Consider the following 20,130-nt stretch of genomic DNA (forward strand, 5'->3'; position numbering starts at 1 on the left):
TGTTACATTTGTCATCGCCGAAGAGCGCGACAAAAAAACAGGCGCAGAGACAATCTTTAATGAGGATGCCCTGAAGCACGCTTGTGGACAGCTGCTAAGCATTCAACCTTCGGCTCGACCGGAAACGGTGACGCCCGCCGACAGCTGTCAAGGTAACGAGTAAGGCATTCATGTTTTTTCTCGAATCTGAATTTATACTAAAGCAGCCCAAAGTACGAGCATAGTCCGATATCTTCTTGCATGAATAATGTACTTCTACGGTATTTGCAGATACATGCGGCATTATACCATAGTGGTGAATTAGTAATGGGCTTTACGTAATATGTATTGCTGTCCCTAATGATAGTCGCACCTATACATCCGTTGCAATATCAGAAAAATTTATACAGATGCCCCTAGCTACCGGATCAATGAATTTCCTCATCCAATTTTGACTGATGTTCTCCAGTATCTTCCTGCTCGCGTTCAAACAAAGATGCACAGGTACGTCTACAATAGTCAGCATTTACAGAGTACACTCTCCATAAGCATGTTGCAGGTATGTACAGTATTTGCACTTTCAGTCGGCGACTCGGTGTACTGTACCAAATACCGTACTGCACTACGTGAATGTGTGATTAATACGATATGTCTGTTCATTTAATTATAACCATTTCAAGCGCATTTCAAGTAACTGTTTCAAGCATTTCAAGTTAAGCGCATTTCAAGAACTTCATTAACTTGAGGGAACAATGTTCCCGTCGGCCACTGCCGAGGCAGTGATACCCGTCTTTTTAGTTTGAACCATAAAATTAATGTATTTTCAGAGTGTGTATGTTATGGCACCTGCTGCTGCAAAACGATCGGGCCACCATCGACGTCATAGTGGATACTAGCGATGGACAGCTAACGACATCAGACTATTTCAATTCTTTGGATGTATTCTGGAGCGATATGCACAAACTGACAATGGTTATGGACCAAATGGTCACACGCCGAACAAGAACACTGACCCTTACCGACGTCAGTGGGACAGCGAAATTCGAAAACGCAGTGAATATCGCAACGCACGTGCTCCTAGCCAAAAACATCCGGGTCCCCCTGATTATTGTTAGAAAGTGCCGGAATCGGTATGAGGAGATAGATGTTGGCAGATATTATACCTTCAACGGCGCAACTTACGCATGCCGCAACTTTTCAAAATTAATGGCCGTCTGTGACCAGCTGCTAATCATCCAACATAAAATTCCCGTTCCAAGATTTTTCTATCGTCCAGCCGGTGGTCTGCTATTCTGTAGCTATGGACAGCCGGGCGTTCTTCCACAGTCCGAAAGAGCTTTTATGCGACGGGATCAGGATGGCGACACAGATTCACGGGTCGTTACCGTCAACAGTCTGTTGTTGCATTCGAATCAAACCACAGCGCAACGGACGCGGCTGTTCTTATTGGCTGCTGACAGCAGTTACCCACCAATCAGCCAAATCGTCTATGAGAAAGTGAAAGGCATATACAACCGCTGGATACAGACGCTGGCCTATCCGGGTGACTGGGTCGCAGTCTGCAAGTTTCTAAATCTGTAAGTACAATTTCGGGCAATATTTACTTCTTCTACATATACAAGTAGTGATATTATTCCTTGAAATGCATCCAAGTGATTTTGTGTTCCTACTAATTATTGATTGCTATGGATGCTACTAATTCGTGTTTGCTATGGAAATACTTGCTAATTGGTTTACTGGTCCGGCCTTCCGACAAAACGATTATAATGTATGTTTATAAAAGAATCGTACTGTATGTTTACTTCGAACTTTTCCAGGAAACCCGGTAAGAACCAGTCGGATATGTAACAATTATTCGGAGAAAGCTTTGTAATTCGTTGCTGATGCTCTTAACTCATAGGTTCAACGGGTTTCGCTCAGATGGAACACCACAACGATGGGATGCGATAGACCTCCGGGAGCTGCACATTTCGGCTTTCAACAAGATAACCTTAGCAGCGATCGATGCATGCTTTACGGACGTGCAGAATTGCCTTTAATGGATCCGATATTTTGTCGCTACATACTTACTATCCGTCTTTATCTAATTCTTTGCATGTATGATTCTCTTGTCACGCAATTGCCTTTCCGTTATAATTAGAGGAAACTGATAAACAAGCATTAAGTAGCCGTGTCTGATGTCCATGAAGTACACAGTCACCGGAAATAAAACCGTATATAAATTTGCACTCTTGTTCAACTTACTGTTTTCACACCAGGTAAAAACATAGAGACAATAAACATACGCCGCTTCGCTTTGCTCCGCTCTGTATGAGAGGAGCAATCACTCTCTCTCTCTGGTCCTTGAATATGCGCTGTCCGGATGCTCGGACAGTAACAGAGAGAAACTTTTCGGTATAAATGACGTCATGAATACCCTTGGCCTCAAAGCGTTCATTGTGTGCACTGGTCTGATCAGTTAACGTGGTCTGAAATAATTCTGGCTCCAATACATCGCCGCTAAAAATGCTATTAGTTGACTAAAATATTTATTTCGTGTTTTATTGACATATTCTGTGAATGAAAAGTAGCTACATTTCGCGTTATCAAAAAAGAGTTTATGAAACGGACCAATCGTGCGCAGTTCGTGGTTCAAGCAAGAAATAAAGGCGGAGCATGTTACTGTCCGAGCATCCGGCCAAAGTTTTATGGCAGTGATTGCTCCTCTCATACAGAGCGGAGCAAAGCGAAGCGGCGTATGTTTATTGTCTCTATGGTAAAAACTTACACTGTTCTCACAGATTTCGCGATAAAAGCGCCTTCCCGTACGGTGCCGCAAAGCCGTTTGCTGTTATGGGAAATTTTTTTCGTAAGGACTAACTCAGTATCTGCTGAATGAAAGAAAATCGGAGATCGTGTTCTGGTGCACCAAAATTCATGTAGAAGTACTCGTACACGCAGGTACTTTTACGTGATCTGATATTCTTGATTCCGTGTTTAATACGAGCATGTACGTCTGCTCCGACTGACTCGTGCTTTTACCTTAAGAAAATGATTCGCAATAGAATCCGAACCAAACCGCAACATACGTACTACTATATAGAAGTATCCCAAAAACTCTGACGCTTTTGCAATGGAAGCTTTGAAAGAAGTTTTAAAATTTTTTGAACTTTGCTTAATGTAAAATAATGTTTGGCGCACAAAAGATACTCGTACTGCATAAATCAGCTCGCAGTGGGCAAACGCCATATTTAAATTTTTCAATCCAATTGCGCCCTATTTGCTATCCAACTGCGCCCTAGATTAGAATTCCTCCGGGGTCAGCACGACACCGCAGCGTATTGAATATCCTACAGACTTTAGCGATACAGGCAGCTAACTACTAGTATTAAGACAAAAGAACGGTCCTAACAATAGAAGAATTTTTAAGAGGCTGCGAGCAAAACCTTGAAGAATTCACTGACCCCTCTCTCGGCGCAGGATAGAAATGTAGGGACGGTGGCTGAAGTCTTAACGGTGGCAACGCGTAAGGGACGGTGGCAACGCGTAAGGTAGGAATTGCTGTAGTACTGTGATGTCAGTGACGCCGATGAGTGTGCTACTGTGCTACAGTAGTACTTTGAAATTTCGTGCAAAAGGTTTGCTTTCGAAAATTGTTACACCCGGACGCACATCGGCACTTGACAAGTAATACGGTTCTGTGGTGCAAAAATTCATTGACCGGATTTCCGGCGTACTAGCTAACTTGCGATCTGAAGATAAACCTGTTTCAAATATTCACCAGGGTGGTTTCTGGAAAAAATTCGTACTTGTGATCCTTTAGTGACACACTTTCACGTGTTGGTTTGGATGGTATTTTTCGACGTAATGACGCTGATCTACGCAGCGCCAATATATTTTCGTCGTTTCGGTTTGGAATCTCGATGTCTAAATTTTGGCAACACCGTAGTGGTGAAGAGAGACAATGGCGAATGGTGGATGGGATACATTCAGGATATTGAGGGAGATTTTTGCTTTATCGATTTTGACAGCACCATAACCCCCGCTTCGTGGATCCATTCATGTTATGTCTGGCCACAAGTCCACTACTTTCAAGGATATAATTCGGCCTATAAGGGGCAAAGTGTGCACGTGGCGGTTCGTAACGAATTTGGTGGACCTCTTGTATTTCGGCCAGGCAGAATTCATTACGCCCCACCGGGATTCACTTCTTTATTCTGGAGCGTCAGTATGGATGATCCGTCACAGCCCAACGCTCATCAGTACCACTCCAGATTCGCCCACTAGTCAGAAATTATCATGCAGCTTTCTCCCGTGGAGGAACTGTGTTTGGTTCGGAAAAATGAAAGATTTGTGTACAAGAAATACGTTATCGCTTTCGAAAAAGCGCACTTGATTAGGAATCTAGATGCCATGTCGGCATGCATTATGGGCGTCCCTCGTTCAGTCGGCGATCTTCCACGTTTGTCCGGCCCTCGGTTTTTTGTCCGGCTCGGTACGGATTGTGTCACTTTTGTGATTGCCGAAGAGCGCAACCGAATAAGAGCCAGAGAGAGAATTTTTAATGTCGTGGATGCCCTCAGGCACGCTTGTGAACATCTGCTTACCCTTCAACCTCTGGCAACATTCGAAAAGGGGACGTTAACCTTTGGTTGCACTGATGCGGATGGCATCCAGATTAATGACCTTCCTCAACCGATTTTGATGACCGTTCTTCTGCTTTTTCATGCTCCTATTCAAGCAAAAATGCACAGGTATGCTAACTGTATTTCAACGTTTAGATTCTGAAGATTAACCAGCCTGCAAGTACTCACACCGTTTTAATGATGCTGCTGTTTCACTTTCACTACTCGTACTAACATTGCTGTAGCGTACTTTAAATGTACCGACATACTGTATACAACTGTACGAGTGCATTCCACTGTAATATACTGTAATTATTGCAATTACTGTGTGCATGTTTCATGTTTGATAAGTACATACTTAAGGGATTTTGGCCTGGTACATAGCACCAAATGCGTGTACATCCACGGGAACTTTCGCTGTCGCGCTCTCCCAAACACGTTTTCGTATGGCTTTATGATATTTTGTAGCCAAAACAAAATAAGTACGTAGGCGTGAAATCCGTTTGCGCGCGCACCCTCCGGTTGGAAAGCGATGCGTGAACCAAAACTCCAAAAAGTTCAAATGTATTCAGGTGTACTAATAGTCTCATTGTAAATATAAACCGATCTAACCATGCACCGATTGCCCGATTCCCAGTTGCTGTTGAATCTTGCATTGTGAACAAACGTATTGTACAAATAGATATTAAGGGATTAAATTCGTTTACGCGTGCAACACCCGGTTGAAAAGTTCAGGTGCACCAAAAGTCTAATTATAAACCGATCTCATTCAAATTTTGCACTGCACGTACAGATAAAGGCACATACACATGAAGATTGTTTTTACACCGAATCAGAGTTGCACCATTTTTTTCAAATTTTAAATTGATTTAAAAAATTTTCGAAATTCGTTTTCAAAGTTAAAAAAGGTTTTGCAACTTTGGTTCGGTGTAAAAACGATCTGTATACTAATCGTAAAGTGCATTTACATGCAAACTTCGAAGATACAAAATCTAACGAAATATGATCAACAGACAGTTGTTGCATCGTGACACAATCAATGTGAATGAACCGCCAGTTCTTGTGGTAAAGTATGCGTTGAAACGAGGCTTCTCCGTTTTTTAGTTTTACCCTGAAGTACATACCTATTACGTTTACAGAGTGTGTATGTTATGGCATCTACTGCTGTCAAGAAATCTGACCAACACCGACGTCTTAGTGGATATTAGCGATGGACTCTACACCAAGCCAGACGATTTCCATGTTCTAAACTCTCTATGGAATAATATGTACAGACTCATTATGGTTGTGGATCATACGATCACTAAGCGCACGAAATGGCTTATCCTGATCGACATGTGTGGCACTGGCACTACACAATTTGAAACTGCAGTGGATATCACGATGCACGTGCTCCTAGCCAAACACATCCGTGTCCCGATGATCATTCTTAGAAAGTGCCGCAATCAGTATGAGGAGATAGACAGAAAATACTCCAAAGCGGAAGTTATGAATGCCGTAATTTTCCAAGATTATTGACAGCTTGCGACCAGCTGCTGATCGTCAACCATGAACTTCCCGTTGTAATGCTCTTGTGTGGTCCGGCGTATGATCTGTTATTGGCTCTTCCAGAGTCCGAAAAAGCGTTTGTACGGAGGGATTGGGCTGACATATATTACCGAATCGTTGCAGTCAATCGTCTGCTTTTGCGCTCCACGGAAACAGCAGCTCAACAGGCAAGACGTTTCCTGCTGGCTGCTAACAACAGCTACCCACCGATCAGCCAAACCGTGTATGACAACGTGAAATCCATCTACGATCGCTGGATACGGACCCAGGCTTATCCGGGCGACGGGGTTGCAATACGCAGTTTTCTAAATTTGCAAGTACATTTCAATTTTTTGCGTCACCTACTCGGATTATTGCTTGAAGCGCAAATTCTCAGTTCAGTACAAAGCGTGTGCATAGAGCAAGCACTGCAAGTACGACGTAAATACACGCGGCGCAAACACCGGTTTCCGGAGCGACGTCTGTAGGAGCTGGTTTTATCATATTATGGATAAAATACGTTATGTTTGTTATTGAAATAGTTGCTACTTTGTCCATTGGCCTGACGTTACGACGATATGAAAATTACGCCGTGAATTGCAAAACTACTGTCACTTTCAAGGAAACCGCTACGAACCACTCGAATTTGTGGAGATTTTCCCAAATACAGAACAAGTTGTACAGATATAAATTCAGTGCTGCTAGTAGTAAAAGGCGTCCCGCAAAGGGAATTTGATCTCTACTACCCTACTGGACTTCCGGACTGCAGTTTATGACATCATAATAATGTTAAAAACATATTAATAAATAAAGTTAATTTAATTACACAAATTACATTAGTTCAGGGTATATGTAAATGGAACGGACAAAAATTACCGTGGTAAAAAAACTGCAGATACTGTTTGTGAACAACCAAGAAAAAATCGGTTGCAATTACAGCCGTCTACGATAATATCCCGGACGCCATATATTATTCGTTCCTCGGGTGATATTTAATCAAGATAAATGCCAATTTACTGTGCTATTCACAACTTTCCCGTGCTACCAGTAAATTAACATACTGTAATACGAGTATTATTAAAAACAATAATGTTGCTACTGCTGAGAATCATCGGAATACTTCCTCAAAACACCACTGCAGGTTCACTTTGACTTCCGGCCATGCAGTTCATGATGTTTAACTAAAACATAAAAACATACTAATAAATAAAAAAATAGAATAAATTCGTCAAGTGAATTTTCACGGAAGGTACTAAATTTTGTTACGTAAAAAATACAGCACACATTAACATAAACCTCGATATAATAAAAATTTCATATTAAAATGTACACACGCCTACTTGGTGGAACAAGTTTGGGGCTGCTTACGCGTGGCTTCATGTCAGTTTGCGATCGCATGGGATCCAGAACGGCATCGAGAACCGCATGGCAGCACAAAATATTTCTCAGTTTACACTGAGCGTGCGTGCAGAAACGTGGGATATCCGCTGGACGAAAGTGTTTGCTGCAGATCTTGCTGGTTGCGGAAGGAGTGCAGCCGTTGGCACAGTGAAAGCGATCAGCGCTACACAAAAAACAACAAACTTAAGTAAACAAGACCATCGTATACGTATGCATAAAAACTGTGTGCCATCGCAGCGATACCAATAATAAACCACACGCAGCCTTTCTCACAAAGTTTCCTCATATTTAACATCGATGATCAACTGCACGATATCGTAAAACTTATTTAACAGAATAAGACAAGGATTAAGATGAATAATTTTAACAACTGTCTTTATCGAACGGGGATCTTTTATTAATTGTTAAGAAAATCATCATGTTAAGGAAATCATAGTTATAATGAATAACAAAAAATAAATTGTAAACGTGTTATTTTAACAACAAAACTAAGATGCACGGATAAATACTCAAAAAATTAGACAAAATAATGGTATCATTATTTAAAAAAAATACTACGGGTATTCAAGAGATCGTCGCAAAAATCTAACTGCAAACAGTTAATGCTGCATAAATTAACATAATAATCAGCGTAAATCAAACGAAAGAGCGAACTACTGAACGAAAAAATATACTAAAATACTAGACTGCGATAATAATTTTGTTGTCAGCGTCAATGCTCACTTGAAAAAATTGTGATGTTGCACTTACCAAAATTGGCGTGAAAATTACATGGATTTCATCCAGTTGGACGTGTGATCGGAATCCAGTTGGAAGTCTCCCGTTTTTATTCAGTTCGTACATTCCTGCACCACAAACGAGCGCTCCGCTACCGCAACTTTCGTCATGAAATCTGTCAAAAATCGGGAAAATTGCGGTAAAATATGTGCTGCGTAAACGTCAGCCCGCATTGCATGGGCATAACGTTTTCACCAGAAAAAAATTATCATGAACATTAAATTTAACAGCATTTTGTGAAATTCTTATCATTTCTGCAAGGCTTACCTGTGAGTCCGCCAGCCCAACGTCTCCCGTCTTTCCCCCCGTCTACCGTCGCATTCAGCGTGGCCTATCCCAAAATCCTCCTCGGGTACCCCGTCGTCTCTATTTCTATCGTTTTTCCCTATCGTCTGCTGTTGTGGCCCGCAAATTTCACGGCCCCCGCGTCCATTATAGCCCCGCGTCTGTCACAGCCCCGCGTCCGCTACAGCTCTGCGTCCGTCACAACCCCGCGCCCTCCGCCGCCCAGCTTCCTGCCATTCCCTCGATCCCCCCCCCCCCTCACCCCCGCCCCCACGCTGCGCTGCCCCTGTGTGTTCTGCTACCTATAACGCCCCTGTTTGTACTGTTACCTTTATGCGCTGCAAAACCACACTGCGTACGATTATCGTCAGAGAATTTTATTTACTTAATTACCGTCGTATTAAAAGAACTGCCACAAAATCATCAAGTATACAGTTTACAAGTATCAAATCACTACAAATTACATTGCCATCTTATTTCCTATTCTCAATTCAATGTGGCTAGGCAAAAAAAACACTGGATATTGTCAAAATTGTTTTTATGGAAAGATCGTCGTCCAAGTCGGCCTTCCATTTGGCCGCCTGTTTCATTTCTTCATGCATCTGGGGCGTAATTTTAGAGGCAAAAAATGCCAAAGGCACTAAAAACAATTAAATTACCTAAAAGCTAAGAAAATTATTAACAGCACTTACAATTTGCCTGCTGAGCGCTGCGACGCAAAAACGCGATGGTGTCCGCATCCAGATTCAATCTGCGGATTTCTTCTGGAAGATCGCTGTCCTCCGGAATGGTGGATGAAATCTCGTTGCTTTGCTGGCTGGCCATGTTGTTGGAAATCTTGAATTGCAGACTGCAGATGGCTTGACTGACTTCATTTCTGTCGCTAGCACAGACTTATGAGCTAGAAAAATCTTTAACTGTCAACACGATGGAACGTGATGTTCCATCACTTTCTACTGAACAATCGCATTGGAACGTACACATTCACGATTGCGATTCTCCCTAAAATACAATATCTTTAATTTTACGCTTAAACGTTTGAAAATTCAACAGGTACGTATAAATATGAGTTGTACATGTTTGTGAATAAAGTATAATGGTGATGTTTGTGATTCAGCTAGCCGTGCCATTGTGATATCGTTTCCTCCTTGGACGCGTCTGTTTAGCGTGTATGCGTGTACATCTGTGGCCAGAAAAAGTTCCTGGCGGCACTACGCACATTTTTTCCGCACGAACCCTACCGTAAGTTCCTTGTCTAATTACTATGTACTAATTAACGTTTTTTACCTAATACTTCGAAGGCTTATACTGAATGCTATTTGTTTTGATTGTATTCATACAGAACTAGAGTTTTGTGATCCAGTAGACAGTTTCGGGACTTGTAACGTTTGCCCTGGCTCTATCGGAAAATTTTCACTACTGATCTCGACGAAATTTTTCTTTCTGCATAAAAATCAACTTTTTATTCTTTTGCTTACTGTTTCATACTTTAAGACTTGTTAATTATTACTGAACATTATATTATTTCTACTTTATGAGTCCGAATGCAATTAATTACTAAAAATAATTGTTTACAGGTTATTACAAGCGGGATAGCGATACTATTAGGAACACCATCTATCCATAGGCTACACTGCGTGAACGTTTACGACGGTACAACTTACTTTTCGGAGATATATTATTCTGTGTTCCTAGCATAATATTAATATTGTTACATCGTAATTAATGCTATACTTTTTCTTTACCGCAATTTATTTTTATTATCATTAAACTGTCTTACTTGCAGATACTTTACCACAATTACAACGGACTACGGCCGTATACCAAGCGCCAAAGTACATTTCCCCTTAAATATTTGTTTGTGAACTATTTGAATAATTTATTATAATTTTGGTGTATTATAGCAATTGATCAGTTATATCTGCTGTAATTATAAGTGTAACTATTTGCAGGCTGACATCACGACTGTGCTAGCATCACAACGCAAGTCCATATGGCTGAGCAGGAGCAAAGGTCAAAGCGGAAAATGGAACCAACAGAGTAAGCTAATTTCGTAAAAATATTCAGTGAAGGAAAAACAGTTTTCTATAGCATAATTTATAATTTCCATGAGAATCGATTCCGGTTTTCAAAATTTACCAAGTATAATACTGCTACTGAATAATATTCAATCTGCTGTACAACCAAATCAACCAAGTCTTGTATCGTTTTACCTTTATTTTAATTTGAACGTAAGCAAAATAAAAATACAGTAAAATCAAAATTATTCAATAGTTCAAAGACATCAATACTATTTAAGTCATCGGTCAGCAGAAGTGATGTAGTGCCAGAGTTATTTGCAAAATGGAGCAGCAGAGAAAACACAAGCCAGCTCTCACAGCGCTTGCTGCGGCTTGTATAATTATCCTGGTGATAATAATTTTAGTAGGCGATATTATTCTGCCTATCGTAATAGCGACGATACAGCAACAACAACAGCAGCAGCAGCAAGAGCTTAATAAAAATCAATCAGGAACGTTATTTTCGTCGACGTACCCGAACGGGAGCGTCGTCAAGTCCGGCAGTATCCTTCGTTTATCATAGGTAAGCTTAAAGCGCTTTACCCGGTCCACAGCATCAATTTCAAGGGTCCGTTTATTACGCCGTATCACGGAAGAATACCGTAAGGGGTACACTTGAGGTCCAGGGGTTGTCCAGAGTGAAGTGAAAGTATTTAAATTAAGTGTTTTCTTGATAGTTCGATTGAGTGTAAAACCTTTAACTTTGCAGACATGCTTTCCTTTGTTCGTCACATAAGCATAAGATTTAGGAGCGCAGATGGTGACCTCTGTGATGAATTCACCATCATTTAATTCGTTTGTCAAGTCCCCCATGTAGTTTCCCAATCGCACTTCAGGATCTCCTTGCCGATGAATCCACATTAAGGAATCAGTATCAAAATATATTAGGTTACGCCCAACTTGAGCCATATAATTGTATAAGTGAAGGCGGGCATGGGCAGTCGTAAACCTAAATTATCCAAACAATAAATATTTTTGAGAAAAACGTATTTAATATATTTATTTTGCACTTACGCCGCAAGGATAACATTAGTCTTTGGATTAACTGGAATAAAGTCTTCCTTGGACTTGTACGCAACTTGAATAACGGTGTCACTGAAGAATTCGATATTGTGAATTTCCAACGCATCATTTAATAAAAGTTCGTAAAAATCTTTGGGCTCGGAAATGAACTGTGTAGACAATCTGTCCTCGCGCATCCCGAGTCGGCCCCAGAAACTACAAAAAGAAAAGAAAATAAGCAATTTCAACTAATGTATACCTAATGAAACTGAAGACTTACTTGTTTAAAAATAACTTTGCAAGGGCGCGAAGCCCCAGATTTTTTTCCACTTTCTCGGCGTCAATAGATACACCTTCTCGAAGTAAAAATTCTTCCACATACTGCTTTTTTTCTTCTTCTGTTTTAACATTAGAGGGCCAACCGCTGGCCTCCGTTTTTAATTTCAAGAAATGCTGGATGTACTCTTTAAATAAACCTTCGCGAGAACTCGGAAAATGCCAAATTTCGTAGACTTTTATCACCGTATATCCCAGGGATAGTGCCTTAATGATTTCCACAGAGCACCAGACGCCCGTAAGTGATCTTTCGGTGTCTGTGTGCTGACAGCTAGAATTTTGCTGCGTCTCAGCACATAGTCGGCATAGTGGAAAAGTTAATTTTTCAGTACGGTAGGGTAGAACAGGTAACCATAGGCTTTTGGGCGGTAGAATGGTCAGGTAAAATAGCCCAAAATAAGTTTCCAAATTTGGATCAAAGTCCGCAGTAATTCGCACGTGTGGGCCAACTGGATATCTCTTCCGCGAATTCACAAAGGGATATTCCGATATGACATCGGCAAACCTAAAAAACACCTCTCATTAAAATTGAGATTATAATCTTTTCTTAACTAGTTGTACCGTATTTGTTCTCCGGGCTCGCATTTATAATGCAACCGTGTCCCGTTGGTCCGGCCTCCATATAGAGCATCGCGAGGTTGAAGAGGTGCGTGAACATGAATATCTTTTATTGTTTCACGAAAATCCTCATCCTCTGCCAATTTCTGATCGTACTCGCTTTCCCAAATTTTAACAACAGAGTATCCCATTTGTTCAAGGGCGATTTCCCGCTGGACGGTTGCCACATGCAAATCCTCCATCGTTTGTTTGAGAACAGGATTTACAAATGTGCGTTTCGTGGTTGCGGGATTGCCGTGCCAGAAGTCGCCATAGAATTCGTAAATAATTTCCGCTTCTTCGTCATAGCCGTCCACGTAAAATTTTCCAATCTTCTGTTCTCTTGCAAGTGCTTTGCCTTCTGTCATTTCAATGTAGCACAACCATTTACCACATTTGACTGATTGCATGCGCTGACTAGGGTTTTTAACAATAGCAATAAGGTTTTTTTCCAATATCCGTGCGCGCCAGAAAAAATGGCATATACCCGCAATTGTTAGCGCGGAAGTAAATGGGCAAAGCCCACCTGAAATTCCCATAAAGAGCTTTCTGAATTCTTGAGAGCAAACGCGTAAGGTGTTAACATCCTGCTTGCAGTATTTGACGAGCTCCTCGTTGACATTGTACTTTCCTTTCTTTTTTCTCCGATCTTTTCGATAAAATCTTTGATAAAGTCTTTTCTTTCTTTGTTATTCATCAAGCTATAATTGAAATCCTCCCTTTTAGGATAGGGAATAATTTTGCCAAAATTTTCTGGGCGATTGACCGGATGAGGGAATTTACCCTTTTGCTCTGTCGCTCCAAACGCTTGAGCCCAAGCGTCTAACGATTGGGGATTGTAATTCAAAGTATCACGAAATTTTATGCCAAATTCAGGAACATCCAGTTGCATAATTTTTGAGCCGTTCATTATGAGCTTTGGAACTATCCCATTTCTTAGTAACCATTTTAGAACAAAAAAACCGTCGAACGCCCGAAGGTTGTGGGCCAAGACGTAGAAGTTTTTAAATGATCCAGAAAACAAAACTCGCAAAATTCTGTTGTTATATCCCGGCCAATATCGGACGAGTCGGCAGGAAAAATCCATTCCTGGCCGTTGTCGTTTTGAAGAACGGCCAGGTTCGGAATAAAACTGCCCGTTTCCGGACACGGGTAAGTCTCAAAATCGAAATAGAGAAACTGGGCTTGTTCATGCTTTTCGAGATCCTGGTCCGTCAGGACTTCGGGCTCAATGTAGCAAACATGGTCATTTGTTACGTGTTCTTTGCACACCGTGCAAAAAATCTCACCGCACACGTGGTCCGTCGTACGAAACGCTCTGGAGACAAATGATTGGCAAGATGGACAGACAAATAACGTTTGACATACCGTAATCCCGTTTTCTCCCGAGCCAGCAGCGCGATGATGATTGAAACACTCTTCACTGTAAAATGTTCTGCAGCAGTCCGAACAGTAAATTCTTTCTCCTCCAGGATTACATTCGAATCGCAGGCATTGTTTGCAACGGTATTGGCATCGATGGCGATTTTTATGATCGTATCCGCGATTGCAACGGTCGCACCAGTACGATGTTTTGAACCAAGCCGGCAGGCTTTTCAAGACATCAAAATGGTTACTATGATGTAGCAGACGAATTTTTTTTTCGGCATATTCGCCGGCATAGACGATCGTATTGAGGTGGTCGACACTCGTTATCAGGATTTGGTAGTCCGGTAAGGCCAGTTGAAACTGTTGAACGTCTTCCAAAGTATATTGTCGAAGATCCAGTCCTGCGTTAGCAATGAGTTCTTTAGCCATTTTGTCTGCAGCGTTCTGTCGGAAGCCGTACAGAGTTTTTTAGTGTGATACAAGCGTTCGTACAGCGGTATATTGTCATCTGCGAGGGCCTTAGCTATAACAAGCGCACGAGCCAAACAGAGGTTATCTGAATTACGAACAGGTATTACGCTCCTCATGGTCTCCAGCTTTTTGCGCAATAATAAAGGAACATCGTATCGACAGGATCCAGCGGGAAGGTTGGAATGGTGGATTTCCAGCTCAAAAGAATCATCCAGTACAAATTCTTGATTGGAATTGAGTACGCGGGAAACTTCTTTCATCAATCGCGCAACGGTTAGCTGATCACGACGAATGAAAGGTGTGTGAATAGGGTACGAGAGGTGACGGCTATGCAACTTGATTCTTACCCGCTCGTGATCTGGGATGTCAGTAAGGATTTCATTTAAAATTTCGTTCAAAATGGCTGTTATGACATCGGGAATCTCAGCAAAAGGAATATGACTGAGGCGATGAACTTTGCACGCAAATCTTTTACACGTCATCTGATAACGGCGATTGTAAAAATCGTTTATCGGTTTCAACACGAAAAGTTCTTTATATGAAGCGGGTCTTCGGTAACATCGTCATCATCAACAGCATTAGTATCGTTATCATTATTATTAGAATCAACTGAATCAGCAGCGTCAGCAGCTATGCGAGGCATTTTTGCAAGCAGAAAGGTCACAGCAACTGGTTCTTAATGACAGAAAAGTGTTCCTGACACTGCTTCACAAATTCTAACTCATCTGACTTTATATCAACACAATTTTTTATGGTATCGCCAGATCTGATACGTACAGACATGGCTGAGTCATCAGAGGCAGTCGTAGTACGGTTTTCATGAACAAAAGCTGCTTGGGTATTGGACGTGGTGTCGATAATGCACCAAGATAGGGTTTCCGGATGCGCATTGGCGGTGGAGGCGGAGACTGTTTTCTGGCGGTACTTTGCAAAAGCAGGCGTATTGGTCCATTCTACAATCTTTTCCAGAATATCCATTCCGACAACCAGTTCATTGCACCGCGTATTTTTATGGCGGGCAATAACGAACTGTACGTTGGATTTTTTATGCAACCGGTAAAAGCCATGAAAGGATTATTGGATCCTTTTCTGACAAAGATGCTATACGCATCGCGGTACTGTGAATAACTTCGGAAGGTCCGGTCGTCCCGTTTATCAGTAAAGGTCTGGTAGAGCCAGTCCACGGATTCAGCGTTTGCTAATCTGATACGCTTGGCAGGTGGCACGAGATGCTGGTCCCCAGAATCCGCTGGCGCTGCAGTAACAGTATCTACAAAATAAATAATGTAAATAATCAAAAAAAGAGTTAAGGATCAGGATAAGAAACTTACTTTTGACGATGATGGAAGTGCAGAGGTACTGGGTCCAGCAACTTCAGCAGTCGGAGATGTAGTGACAACAGAGAACGGAACGGAAAGCGGTGCTGTTGAAACCGACAGCGACTGATCTGTGATGGGTAATGGATCGGGAAGTTGTTGATCACCAGGTAGAGCTGTAGGTTGCTGCAGAGTGTTATGTGGCGACAGAATAATGTAGAGATGGCGCTGCTTGTAGTATTCGTAGCGGGCAATATATCCTTGCACTGGATCAATGCCTGCAATATATATATACCTTTGGAAAATAAGTTGCAATAACAAACAAAGCATAAGACTCGCTTTTTAAGTCTTCCAGGCGGCCATATAATGGTGTTAAACGGAATATCTGGTCACCCACTGCAACATGAAAATGAAACTTGAGGCGTATGTTGTTGCTGCTGCTGCTGGCACAGAAATAAAAATTGTGTAGATACCGTGGTGGCAGATTTCCGCACCAGTTGCTTCATCTATAAAATTAAAGAGTTTCTCAGCTATAAATTAAGTGAACGAGATGATAAAAACTTTTTAACCTTTAAAAATCGGCTGAATGGGTGGTGGAGACCACGGACTTGATTGAAGGTGTAGTTCTGGCTGTTGCTGTTGTTGCTGTTGTTGTTGTTGTTGCGTAACTACAACAAATTTATATTTCAACAACTGTACAAAAATTTTGCGTTTAATTATACCCAAAGTACTTGTTGTCGGAGTCGTAAGAACATTATAGTCCTGCAGCTGAATTTCCAGGTCACTTAAAACTTTATCCCAAAGAGCTTCGCCATCAAACGCATTAAGATCATCCATTATCCATTACGTTTAAAGAATCAACAACGAATGAAAGCAAGTAGAGAAAAAGGAAAGCAGAATAAAACTATTACAGTTATATAGTATCAGCAGAATGCAACTGCTACATTTTGCAGTGCAACATTTTGTCACACACAATTTTCCAGAACAGCAAAATGTATCAAGTAAAATAAAGTGACGTGACGGCTTCAACAGGCTGACGGCAGTACGGGCAGAGGCTTCCTCGGTCTAGGGTCGCTTTGGCGCACTGTCCGCACATGACCAAATGCTTACACGGACTGATCAGCGTGTTGGCATACCGCGACAGACAGATTTTACATTTCAACTGCTCAACGGTGCGGGCATCGTCTCCGACGGGTACTTCGGTGGCATAGTGCAAAAAATGCTTTTGCTCCAAAAAATCGGCGTTGTGGAACTCCACCGCTTCTTCCAATTCCTCCCAAAATAGAAACGGCCCTTCTTCTTGGCCTTAGCGGCATCAATTTGGTCTTGACTGAAGCCAACGAGCCGTGCTTTGTTTTCCAAAACTGTCATACCTACATATTATTATTATTATTAAAAATAAAAGTAACAAACAGATGAAACCCACCTTGTATTCCAATGTCGGTAACAGGGGACTTGCAAGCTCGTATAACATCGTTGATGAACCGTTTGCCTTTACATTCATCAGATATGCACAGGCTGGTGATTGGCGGGCATGTTCAATCCATGGTTCCAGATCCAGCGGCAATCCAGAAATGAAGACATAGCAGTAAAACAGCGTACAGCATCCGGGCATACCGAAACTCCCGGCACAGTAAGACCTGCGTAATAATAAAACTCCATTGTCCTGTAACAACGGCGACCGGAAGCGCGAAGCGCTCCGGTCGACGTTGTTTACCGCGTCCGACACATTAGCCAAATGTGTCGGCAGCGAGCAACGGGGCCCCCCACCCCTTCGCCTGGTTTAACTGTTCGACCAGCAATCGTGAGTTGTTTTTCTTGTCAACTTGATAGCCAAAGAATGTTTTGTTGTAAAGCTCACCGCAGTTGTAGAATCCAGCTTCGGCCAGCTTGTACACCAAGTGTTTTTTTCTTCGGGCCACGGTCTGTCGTCAAGGAAAACGCCCGCGCATACATGGTGTTATACTTTGCGCAGTCGGGATTGTTTGGTGGTGAATGGTTGTACTCAATGTTGTCCTGATCGTAATCCATCCGCAGCCCGTTGCATTCCACCCACATCTGTGGAAGTTATCTTTAACTGCTTTGCCAAAGCATGGATTCTTGCACGGTGTTCGATAGATGCCCGTTAGACATGTCCCCTCAATCTCACAGCAGTAAACACAACGGATCTGGTGCTGGATCCCCGTGCAGTACCAGCCCAGTTCGGCGTACTCTTTCGCCACTTCGAGGGTAATTTTACCCCCACAACCACGAAATGTTTCAATGCGATTCTCAACACTTTCGGCTGGATAGCGCGGATCCCCACGAGGGCCAAAAGCACTTGCAAAACCGTCCATTGTTCTGTTAGCGTGTAGCCGTGCGTGCGTGCGTGTGTGCTCTGCTCTACGGTTTATAAAGCCCAGTGTGAACAACAAAATGCTGAGCAACAAATTGCTGAACCGGATTTTGTGGTCAGGGTGTTTAGTGTATTTGATTATTATAAATACAGGCTTCTAATTCCAACTCGTTTTCATTATTCTTCCTGACACTTTTAGTTAGTCTACCTTTTCTTCTGATATACCATGACTAGTCTGCCTCCTTCCAAACGCGGTTTCGTACCCGATAAAACTGATCTTGTCGGGGAAGCAAAGCGCAGTTTGCGAGCGGAAAGATCGCTTTCCACTATGAAGGATTCCCTACCATGAAGTTCGGGTACGACAAGTTCATCTGCACCCGCATCAACAGTGACACCCAGGCCTTGGAGTTCATAATTGGCGACTTTACGACTGCCAGTCCTCCTGGACCAGATGCGAAATGGACGCTGGGAGAGAAACACATTTTTCTCACCAACGACCAGTTCATGCGCCTCGTTGGACTCATCTACAACAACATTACGACTTTAATCCGGGATCCACAGCTAACCAGCGGTAACCTGTCCACCCTGTTTCACCTCGGAAACGACGTCTATTTTGTGTGGTCAAGCTATGACAGTGTAGCGCTGGCCAATATCCGCCAGTTCTGCAAGAGAGGCAACGGCGACATGCAGGCCACCAAGAATGGTGTTTCTTTGGGATAAAATCGTTTGAATCACTTCGTACCACCATCCAAGACCTGTCAATGTTCAAGGACATCAATGCTTTGTTGAAAGCACGTGGCTCGCTAGTGATTCACAACGAACCAACGGCAGCGGATTTTTCAAGCCTGTTGGCTGGCCTACCGTTCACCATGTATGGTATGTGGCTTGACCGTCTGCACGAGAACTGTGCACGTTGCGGGAAATGGTCACGTTGTTTACACAACCAACTGTTCGTGAAGCCAGCCATGCCTGTGAATGGGGATTGGGTACACTGAATCTAACGGATGAAATGATGAACGACATCATTACTGAGCTTGGAAATGGCAAACGTCTCATTGGCATGATGTTGTTACTGCGTCCTTGGGGCCAGCTTACCGGATTTGACGACATTTTGGGTTTTAACGCCAAACAGTTTTTGGACCAGCATAAGGATACCCTGTGGGAGTCTGTCAAGCGTATTGCTATGGAGAAGCTGAAGATTACGGAGATTGAGACGGGAAGATGAAACTGCCTATCGAAATCAACAAGGCCCAGGAAGGAAACAGCGGCAACGGTGGTGAAGACGGTGGTGTCTAAAGCGACGGAATCGTTTGCGTTTTGTGTTACGGTAAAGCATGTCTGTGTTACCATAAAAATGTGAAATGTAAACGCTAAAAAAAGTGCTGATTGCTTCTACTTCTACCTCAGGGACATAAAATGTGAAATGTAAAACCCAAAAAATTTGCTGCTTTTTTATTTTATTCAAGCTCTGCATACATTGCTGTGTTCATGTTAAAGTGATTGTTTACCCATTGACAAACCATTGCATCATTGTTTGCGTAATTTTTTGTGAAATAATGAATAATGTCTCTATATGATTCTCCGCTTGCGCGCTTATAAAAAAAAATGCAAAATTGACCGCAGACTGTCGAAAACGTTTGTTGTATACGTTCCATTTGATAAACAACATGTAAATCAGTTAACCATTCTCTAATCTCGTCAAAATACTCCACAGATCGTCCGTATGAGTCGAAAACTCGATGGATGACGGCTCGCTTTGATAGAATGCTAACCAGTGTTCACCAGAACCACTGGATTTGTCCGTGTTGACGATGTAGGCGGCAGGTAAAACATTGGAGCGTTCGGGAAGTGTATCCCGGGCATAAACTCCTCGAAATATCCTCTCCGTTTTGGATTTTGGCAAAGTATCTTTGTCATTGTTCGATTATCCATTTTAGTTAGTTGGTAAAGTCACAAATTAGCTGACGAAAATTGTTAATTTCTATTACCGCGTCAAACGTAAGAAATGTGACCATGATCGTGGGCTGCTTGAGCGGTTGGTTGAAGACTACTCGGATGCCTAAATTACCCTG

At 42.2% G+C, this 20,130-nt stretch overlaps 3 long non-coding RNA genes across 4 annotated transcripts; 1 reads left to right on the forward strand and 2 right to left on the reverse strand.

Moving 5' to 3' along the window:
* Window positions 1-7,138: 7,138 nt before the first annotated feature.
* On the reverse strand, window positions 7,139-8,767 carry LOC129598845 (uncharacterized). 2 transcript variants are annotated; one of them, XR_008691815.1, is made up of 4 exons: window positions 8,556-8,767; window positions 8,262-8,403; window positions 7,479-7,674; window positions 7,139-7,291 (listed from the first exon to the last, which is right to left on the reverse strand). It is a non-coding gene; the product is annotated as an uncharacterized LOC129598845 (long non-coding RNA). The 2 variants fall into 2 exon arrangements; XR_008691816.1 differs by having other exon boundaries at window positions 7,451-7,674.
* Window positions 8,768-9,767: 1,000 nt separating this feature from the next.
* On the forward strand, window positions 9,768-10,614 carry LOC129598843 (uncharacterized). Its single transcript, XR_008691813.1, has 4 exons — window positions 9,768-9,815; window positions 10,151-10,226; window positions 10,360-10,408; window positions 10,526-10,614. It is a non-coding gene; the product is annotated as an uncharacterized LOC129598843 (long non-coding RNA).
* A 5,166-nt stretch (window positions 10,615-15,780) lies between these two features.
* Window positions 15,781-16,359, reverse strand: LOC129598844 (uncharacterized). The gene is made up of 3 exons (XR_008691814.1): window positions 16,293-16,359; window positions 16,197-16,229; window positions 15,781-16,119 (listed from the first exon to the last, which is right to left on the reverse strand). It is a non-coding gene; the product is annotated as an uncharacterized LOC129598844 (long non-coding RNA).
* Window positions 16,360-20,130: the final 3,771 nt, after the last annotated feature.

The sequence above is a fragment of the Paramacrobiotus metropolitanus genome, unplaced genomic scaffold, assembly GCF_019649055.1.
Source record: "Paramacrobiotus metropolitanus isolate TYO unplaced genomic scaffold, Prichtersi_v1.0 Parri_scaffold0000130, whole genome shotgun sequence".
Lineage (NCBI taxonomy): Eukaryota > Metazoa > Tardigrada > Eutardigrada > Parachela > Macrobiotidae > Paramacrobiotus > Paramacrobiotus metropolitanus.